We start from the raw sequence: 9,956 nt of genomic DNA on the forward strand, positions 1-9,956 counted from the left end.
CCACAATTCTCATCAGACACATCAACAACAGCTAAGCATCCTACAACCTACCCATTGGGCTCACCACCTCCGGGGATTACAGAGAATTATTTATTTATTTATTTATTTATTTATTTATTTATTTATTTATTTATTTATTTATTTATTTATTTATTTATTGTATTTCTATACCGCCCTTCTCCTGCGGGACTCAGGGCGGTGTACAGCCAAAATAAAACATAGCATATAAAATTTAAAAACATTTTAAAAAACAATTAAATAATTTTGGCCCGAATTTAAAAAACCCAATTAAAACCGAAATTCGATTAAAAAACTAAGAGGATGAGATCAAGATGGATTCCAGCTAGATGGAACAAGTGTGTCTTCAGGGCCCGACGAAAAGTCTGGAGGTCTGATATCGTGCGTATCTCAGGGGGCAGGTTATTCCAGAGGGCAGGCACTGCCACAGAGAAGGCTCTCCCCCTGGGGGTCGCCAGCCGGCACTGCCTGGCCGACGGCACCCTGAAAAGGCCCTCTCTGTGTGAGTGAACCGGTCAGTGGAAGGCTATCGGCGGCAGAAGGCGGTCTCGCAAATACCCCAGCCCTAAGCCATGGAGCGCTTTAAAGGTGGTCACCAACACCTTGAAGCGCACTCAGAAGACCACAGGAAGCCAGTGCAGCTCACGCAGGAGAGGTGTTATATGTGAGCGCCCCGTTGCTCCCATAATCCCCCGCGTGGCCGCGTTCTCGACCAACTGCAGCCTCCGGGTGCACCCCAAGGGGAGCCCCATGTAGAGAGCATTGCAGTAGTCCAGGCGGGAAGTGACGAGTGCTTGAGTGACCGTGCGTAGGGACTCCCGATCCAGAAAGGGACGCAACTGGCGTATCAGGCGAACCTGATAAAAAGCCCCCCTGGCCACGGCCGTCATATGCTCTTCTAAAGACAGCCGTGTGTCCAGGAGGACGCCTAAGTTGCGAGCCCTCTCCGTGGGGGCCAGTGATTCGCCCCCAATAGCCAGCGATGGCACCAGCTGGCTATATCAGGACACCAGAAGCCACAGCCACTCGGTCTTAGAAGGGTTGAGTCGGAATGAGGTGCAAGGTCTATTTCACAGACAAAAGTCAGGAAAAGCACAGGGCCAGACAAGATAACTCCTTGCTTAAAAACTTGTGCTGACCAACTGGCCCCCATCTTCACCCGCATCTTTAATAAATCACTAGAGATGTGCTATGTTCCTTCTTGCTTCAAACTATCATCCCAGTGCTGAAGAAATCCTCTATCAAGAAACTGAATGACTTCAGACCAGTTGATCTAACACCTGTAGTTATGAAGACCTTTGAAAGGCTAGTGTTGGCCCACCTGAAAACCATCACAGATCCGCTGTTAGACCCCTTGCAATTTGCCTACCGAGCAAATAGATCGACAGATGATGCTGTTAATATGACTCTACACTACATCCTACAACATCTTGAATCTCCAAAGATCTATGCAAGGGTCCTCTTTGTAGACTTCAGCTCAGCATTCAATACCATCATTCCAGATATTCTTCTAACTAAACTAAATCAGCTAGGTACCTGAACACACTTGTAAATTCAGGTGGGCCAGCACTAGCCTTTCAAAGGTCTTCATAACTATAGGTGTTAGATCAACTGGTCTGAAGTCATTCAGTTCCTTGATGGAGGGTTTCTTTGGCACTGGGATGATAGTGCCTAACAGACAGGAAGCAGCAGGTGAAGGTAAGCAAAATCACATCAGATACCTGTACAATTAGCCCTCCAGGACTGTGTGGTCTCTCCACTTCTCTTTTCTCTCTATGAATGCATCTCAAAAGATCCCTCTGTTAAAGTACTGAAGTTTGCAGATGATTGATCTCATTTGAGACAACAATGAATCTGCAAACAGACAGGAGGTTGAACAACTAGCCTTGTGTTGCAACCAGAACAATCTTGAACTAAATACACTCAAAAGCGTAGAAATGGTGGTAGATTTTAGGAGTAACCCTCCTTTACTACCATGTTTTACAATACTAGACAACACAGTATCAACAACAGAGACCTTCAAGTTTCTAGGTTCTATCATATCTCAAGACTGAAAATGGACACCTAACATCAAAAACATCATTAAAAAGCACAACAAAGAATGTTCTTTTTGCGCCAATTCAGAAAGCTCAAACTGACCATAGAGCTGCTAATTCAGTTCCACAGAGGAATTATTGAGTCTGTCATCTGCACATCTGCAACCAATCAAGACAGATACAGACTTAAACAGATAATTAGAACTGCAGAAAAAACAATTGCTACCAACCTGCCTTCCATTGAGGACCTGTATATGCACGAGTCAAAAAGAGGGCTGTGAAAATATCTACAGACCTCTCACATCCTGGAAATAAAGTTGTTTCAACTTCTACCCTCAAAATGATGCTATAGGGCACTGTACACCAGAACAACTAGACACAAGGACAGTTTTTTCCTGAATGCCATCACTCTGCTAAACAACTAATTCCCACAATACAGTCAAATTATTTACGAAGACTGTATTATTACTATTCTCATCCTTCCTAGAACCTATCTCTTCCCACTTATGAATATAACCATGTTACTTTTATCTTTTCAATTTATATTGTTTTATTTGTTTCCTAGTATGATTTGATTGCTTATTAGTAACGTATGACTATCACTAAGTGTTGTATCTTATGATTCTTGATGAATGTATTTTATTTTTCTTTATGTACACTGAGAGCATATGTACCAAAGACTTGTGTGTCCAATCACACTTGGCCAATAAAGAATTCTGTTCTGTTCTGTTCTGTTCTGTTCTGTTCTATTCTATTCTATTCTATTCTATTCTATTCTATTCTATTCTATTCTATTCTATTCTATTCTATTCTATTCTATTCTATTCTATTTATTCTGGAAAGGAGGGACTAATAAACAACAAAATATGAAGAAGACAGAAATATTCTGCCTTTTCCATAAAACCAGTATTTTTACTATAGGGAGTTCTCAATTTATAACCAGTCATATTAGGACTGTTGGGAGTTATGAGGGTCTCAAAATGAGTGCTCTATGGCCATAAATACTTCTGGCCATTGTAAAATGTTGCCTCCATGTAGTCACATGACCACACTTTGGGTGCTTGACAACCAGCTCATGCTTTTGACCACTTGCAGTGTCTCATGGTACCAAATGACTGATATTTTTGCCAGTTTCCAGCAAAAATACCCACTTGGAATAATGGGTTCACTTAACAACTGCATGATTAACTAACAACTGTAGTGACTTGCTTAACTGTCACAGAAAATATCAGAAAGTCAGGTCTAGTCACATTAGGTGCCCCAATTTACAGCCGCAATGCCTTACAAGCAGAATTTGAGTCCCAATTATATAAGACAGGAGGATAAAGAGCATCAGCTCCATGACACGACAACCTGTTTCCCAATTTTGAAATACTAGATACCTGGATTGCTAGTTTGGTTACCTGTATCTGCATTCATGCTATTGACATGAACATACTAGAACAGTGTTTCTCAACCTTGGTAGCCTGAAGATGGGTGGACTTCAACTCCCAGAATCCCCCAGCCAGCTGGCTGGGGGATTCTGGGAGTTGAAGTCCACCCATCTTCAAGCTTCCAAGGTTGAGAAACACTGTACTAGAAGGATTCACTTGATTAAATAACTGCATCATTGGTAAATTTCTGGTTTCAAGAACAATTTTAGCAAAAGATGAATTGCTCCTTAATAAGAACTGAAAGACCATCATTATAAATAGTGTCTACCATGTGAAATTATTAGTCTTACTAATTATTAATCATTCTAGTAAATGAAAGTAGAGTCTTTTTTTTAAATAAATAAGACCACATTTGGGGCAGGGGCAGGGCACATGCGCGGGGCCGCACTCGCATTGCATTTTGGGGGTTTGGGCATGTGCACATGCATTCACACCTGTGGGCTTTGGGCACTTGGCACCAAAAGATTAATCATCACTGCTCTAAATTGTATCTGCAATTTGACTTGATAAAACATTGTAAGGAAAAGGTAGCTACCTAACCTAATGTTATCAGAACTGTGACTATTTCCTGGAGCATTCCATTATTAAAGTAATGTGCATTATGCTTCTTAATAACTCATCTTCTAAATTACTCTCCTTGGTAATCAAAAGAAATCTGGAAAATAATTAACCCTTTGGCAACTCTTGTTCAAACTAGGACGAAAGTTCCAACTCAGTTGCTTAATCAAAATTTTTCTGCCTTTCATTGTCCCTTTCTTACTCTCTTTGTTACTCTTGATCACCTCGTTTGCTCCCACACATTTTATTTATTATTTATTTTATGGATATATGGGCTGTTCCAATTTTGAGTGAGTGAGTCAGTACATGTGCTGCCTGTACTAGCACAATTTTTGCTTCAGGACAGAAATGCCTGTAAAGGAGAAGGAAAGTTCCAAGTTTTCTCCGTCAATAGCTGAAATCACTCAGAAAAAATGCAGATAGGGACAGATAGGTCCCCATCTGCAGATACGTTTGTCTTATCACTTGGTACATTTTTTGCATACTCTAAGATCTTGGAGTTATATCATCTCCTATTGGAGTTGAAACAACCAGTATGACTTATCAAGTGTTCTTCAGGATTAAATATTGTTAATAAAAGCATTAAATATTATTTGTGGTACATATACCATATACCTTATCAGTTGTTTATTGTTAGATTATGCTTCTAGTTAATAAATTGAATATGAATAAATTTATTATTCATAATTTTACTTTTTGATGTTTAGAAAGCATAGGATGGTTTATTGTACAGGGCCAGTAGAATTAATGCTATAAAGGTCACAGTTTATAATAATCTATATAAAATGGATTTTTCAATAAAATTAGGAGATCTAATCACTTTTTGCACCAACTTAATAAGCAAAGCAAGGAAATTCTGATTACTGTGGCTTTTAATTGCATCTGAAAAGAAATTATATTTTATTTCCAAAGACTGGGTCTTTGTTGAAGCCGCAACTGCTAAAGAAATAGTTACATATTTGAAGATTATTCCATTCCTTTCTAAATAGCTTACTGTATATTGTTCTCATGAAATGCAACATGTTGTTATATTGCAGATATTACAGATACCGGTAAATTGTCACAAGGATTATTCTTTCCTGTCACATCATCATAATTATAAATAATTAAGACTTCCTTTGGAAGCTATCAAAAGTGTAATTACTTCAACCTGCAGAAGCCACTGATCTATCGCAAGGAATTCTTCTTTTAAGAATTGTTTCAATTCTTGTTTCCCACAAGATTTCCTGGTTTATATCTGTCAATCTACAGATCAACAATAAATGCTATTTTCTGTTGTGTTACCAGTCAGATTACACAGTCAGGATGATGTAGAGAAACTAGCAGCCTTTAGCAAGAAAAATATCATGAAAACCAGATTATTTGCGTATTTAATATACATATACATATACATATATACATATATATATATATATATATATATATATATATATATATATATATACTTTCCTTTTAAAAACCTCAGGCCAATTTTCAATAATTCTGCTAAAATTCAATTTCATAGAAGACGTGGGCTACAAATGAGCCTTCTCTGCCATTGCCCCTATCCTTTGGAACAGAGTACTTCCAAAGTAGTGGTGGGTTTCAGAAATTTTTACTACTGGTTCTATGGGCATGGCTTGCTGGGCATGGCATGGCTTGCTGGGCATGGCATGGCTTGGTGGGCGTGGCAGGGGAAGGATATGGCCCAACCCACTCCAGGGGAAGTTAATGCAAAATCCCCATTTCTTCCCAATCAGCTGGGACTTGGGAGGCAGAGACTAGATGGGGGTGGAGCCAGTCAGAATTTTTACTATTGGTTCTCCGAACTACTCAAAATTTCCGCTACCGGTTCTCCAGAACTGGTCAGAACCTGCTGAAACCCACCTCTGTTCCAAAGGTGAAGCTAGACCCCACTCTTCTGGTCTTCATAAAGAATATTAAGAACTGGCTCTGCCAATTAGCATGGGAATCAAAGGGTGTTAGGAACCCCTGGGGATGGTTAGTGTTGTGAGGGTGTTCTCTCCACCTTTTAAACTTTTAACACTGTAATCCTACATTTTATTTTATTTTTTTAACTTGGTTCTTATGTTTTTTTATGATGATGGCATGTTTTCATTGTAAGCCGTCCAGAGTCACTTAAGTGAGATGGGCAGTATAGAAATGTGACGGAGGAATGAATGAATGAATGAATACAATATTCAAATCTATATGGAAGGAATTAGATTTTTCTGATTATGCAATTGAAGTTCAATTCATTGCTTAGAGAAAATACAGGTAGTTCTTGACATATGACCATAACAGTTGTTAAGTTGTGATGGCCATAAGGCAGGTCACCACATTTTTACAACCAGACCCATTTTTACAACCATTAATGAATTAAATAAATAAATAATAAATAAAATAATTAAAGAATTTAAAAATATATATTTTTTCCTTTTTATAGCATCTGTGTTAGGTGCCATGGTTGCACGGTAAATGTCAGGTGTGAAAAATGTCAGGTCTGTTATTATGATGTGTCATGACATGTAAACAATGTATTTTGTGATTTGATGTTGACTGGATAATGGATGTCTGCAAAAATGAAGATATTTGTGTCTTAAATCCCCTTTTTGGCATTGTGGCAGAGTCAAAACTGTAAGATTTGAGATTGCTAGAGCATACTCAGCACTGACAGAAATGATCTGTTGTTTGATTATAATTTCATACGGATACCATGTAAAAATCACGAGAAGTTAGGATGGTACATATTTAATCTCAAGGATCTTTTCACTGAAAAATGAAATATTTTGGATTGAAAAGAGATGGTTGTTATGCACCTTAATGCAGCTGATTGTTATTTCTGTAATAGACTGCTTCTAAAGAAATTGGTTTGTATGGTTACCCATGTCTTAAGAGGTAACCCCAAGTTATGTAACAAAGTATGTGAAGATGACTAATGTTTCATTAAACAAAACTCAACCCTGGAAGCTACGTGCAATCATGTACTGTAATGAATAAAGAAATCACGGCATGACGGGAGCATTGTATAACTTTCCATAAATAACAGCTGCCTTGTCTTCGAAATGCCCTATGCCTAATTTGACAACCGAAGCATTTCGGTCCGTCCAAGAATACTGGAAGTGGAAGAAAAGGAGGATCTTTTGCAGGGCGCGAAGGTAACTAACTATCCACAGGTGGACAACATACCCAGAAGTCCTATTCTCGTCTCAGCCGGAGTACAGTGTTGTGTTCCCGTATCTTTCTGTCCCATTCAGACCTGGTTTCTTGGTCCCCACCCTTTCTCTGCCCCTCCTTGTTTTCCATCCGCGAAAAACAAAAGCGGTTGCAGTCTCTCATACAGTGTAGCATTTTAAACTGTAAAGAAACGAAGCCGAAGTCAAGCCGGAATCGCCAAGGTAAGAATCTCCTTCCCCTGAATACCTGTGGCTGAGGTATCTATCTCATCATGTAAACTGGATTTTCATTTGCTTTTGAAACATGATACGTTCCCTCTTCCTTTCTGACTTCTCAGGCGCACGTAGTCATTATATCGAAAAGGAAACTTGGAAAGTAGCTTAACTTAGCTGGCAGGACTAATTAAGCCGGTTCATTCCTTTAAAATGTGGGATTCCAGCGCTTCCTTTCTCGAACGAGAGGAAGAAGTAGTAGTAGTAGTACTGACGTTTATTAGTGTCCCGTTTACTATTTATAGTTCTGTGTAGTAAATCTCTATTTTCGCATCCAGAGGCGGGGCGCTTGAAATCAGTGCATTGAAGGGGCTCATCCTTTTTTGCAGGATCCAATCGGTCACCGGGGCCAGAGGTTTAATCTTCCGAGCTTTCGGATTCATGCTGAAGACCATCCTTAGGGAATTTGTCTCATTCTGCTAGAGAATTCTGCTTCCTTCAATTCCCGAGAATGGGCTCCATCAGGAGTCCGAAAGGTCGGAAGACTAAAGTTCCGATCCCGGTGACCGGCCCAGATTGGATCTTGCAACATTATCCTGAGACAAAGTATATTTGTCTTGCATTCATGAGTATCTTTTTTTCCTCCACCCCAGGCTACAAAAACGCTGTAGAATGCAGTACTTCAGGCTACTTCTGCCGCCTGTCGGTTGCCTGCAATTTGCCAGATCGAATCTCACCAGGCTCAAGATTGACTCAGCCTTCCATCCTTCTGGGTCCCCAATGAGGACCCAGATTGTTGGGGGCAATGTGCTGACTCTGTAAACCGCTTAGAGAGGGCTCTAAAAGCACTGTGAAGCGGTATATAAGTCTTAGTCCTAGTGTTAGTGTCTTAGTCCTAATATTTGCATTCAAATATTAACACTATATGAATGCAACAGCTTTGTTTGCTCTTTAACCCTAAGGCTCAGGATGAGTGCTGGGGTTTTATATGAAGCGTGCTGTTTTGAGAGGACAGAAAGTAAACGTTGCCTGGAGGGGAACTTCATGAAGGAAAAAAATAATAATTGATCTGTATTTGATCTGCTCAGCCTCAGTGCCACTTTTTATAATTATCGTGAATGGATTAGGGAAGGAGTTGCTGTTTTTTGGGAATAGGGTGGTGGTGTCCTTTTATGCATCTCAGGTTAGTGCAATACATGGAATGAATTAATCACATTTTTCCCTTGTATTTTTGCAATGGGATGTGCAGACTAATAAATTATAATGTCATGTTTTGCTTGCCTTGTAAATGGCACTACATTTTTAGCTTTTGTATTGATTTTCCTTAGGCCTAGAAGGATCCTCTTTAGGGTACTAAACTGGAAAAACTGAGTGAAGGAGAGGTAGCTAGTGCCTCTGGATGTCTTGGATTACAGTATTTAGAAAGCCAGTATCAAGTGGACAATACTCAACTTTCTGTAGTTGTGATGTAAAATATTGAGAAGGTCTTTCTTCCCCCACCCAAAAAAAAGTGCAATACATGATCACCAAAACTTTACTCATCCTTACTCTAATAGAGTAGCTGTTGCAGACTGAAAACCTTTTCACTGTTCTTTTGTTGACTCATAACTGAAATCTTTAAGAAATGATTCTTTCCTAGTGTTTTGAGTAGCATCTACCTGCCGGATAGCATTCTACTTTAATTTTTCAACATGCCTTTATATGGTTAGCCACAACTTGGTTTACTGAATTAACTCTATTGAACAATGCATTGAACTTGAAAGGGATTATATGAAACCTTAGCTACAAAACTAGCTAGCAACATTGAAGCCTTGCATGTTCTGCAAAATTGCTGTTATGAGTTCTTATGGACAGTCTGGTTCATTTCTAATTTGGCTGGGAGTTTTAGTTCTAATGCTTCCAGAAACCCCCGTCCTGGGAAAGGAATCATGGACAACATCTAATAGCAGATGCCTCCTACCTTTTGAAGAATTACTGTCTATCATTCTTGCCACATGACCTATTTGTGACCCACTGACAGCTTTGTGCCAGAAGTGTATCAGAATTGCCCTTTAATGCTAGATTTAACAGATTTTCATAACAGCCATGTTACTAACCTAACAACTACAGTGATTTACTTATGAGGCAATGGAGCAAAACTTAATAACTGCCTTGCTCGGCCACAGAAATTTTGGACTCAATTGTGATTGTACGTTGAGGTCTACCTGAACTTTCTTACTAAAATAAGGTGGGTATGATAGCATGAAGGCTGAGTAGGTCTCTTCCATTTTAATGGATGGGAGAATGCAGTGTAAAAGATATGTTATCTAGAAGGTTGTCCACTGGAAATATAGATTTTCCCACCCATTTTTTTTAGTATCAATACTTTTATTAGGACCAACTGCATTTTTTAATTTTAATTAAGAAACATAATAAAGGCCTTGTCTGGCCATCACATTTGGATTTACTTCTTAAGATCTACACTTTTTTGTTGCTGCTTTTTTAAATCTACAATATTACTTTAACTATGGTCATTGGGGATATGTAGAATTTGCATTTGGTCT

This window comes from Pituophis catenifer, unplaced genomic scaffold (genome assembly GCF_029215685.1).
Source record: "Pituophis catenifer annectens isolate HBS135680 unplaced genomic scaffold, rPitCat1.0.hap2 SCAF_6, whole genome shotgun sequence".
Taxonomy (NCBI): domain Eukaryota; kingdom Metazoa; phylum Chordata; class Lepidosauria; order Squamata; family Colubridae; genus Pituophis; species Pituophis catenifer.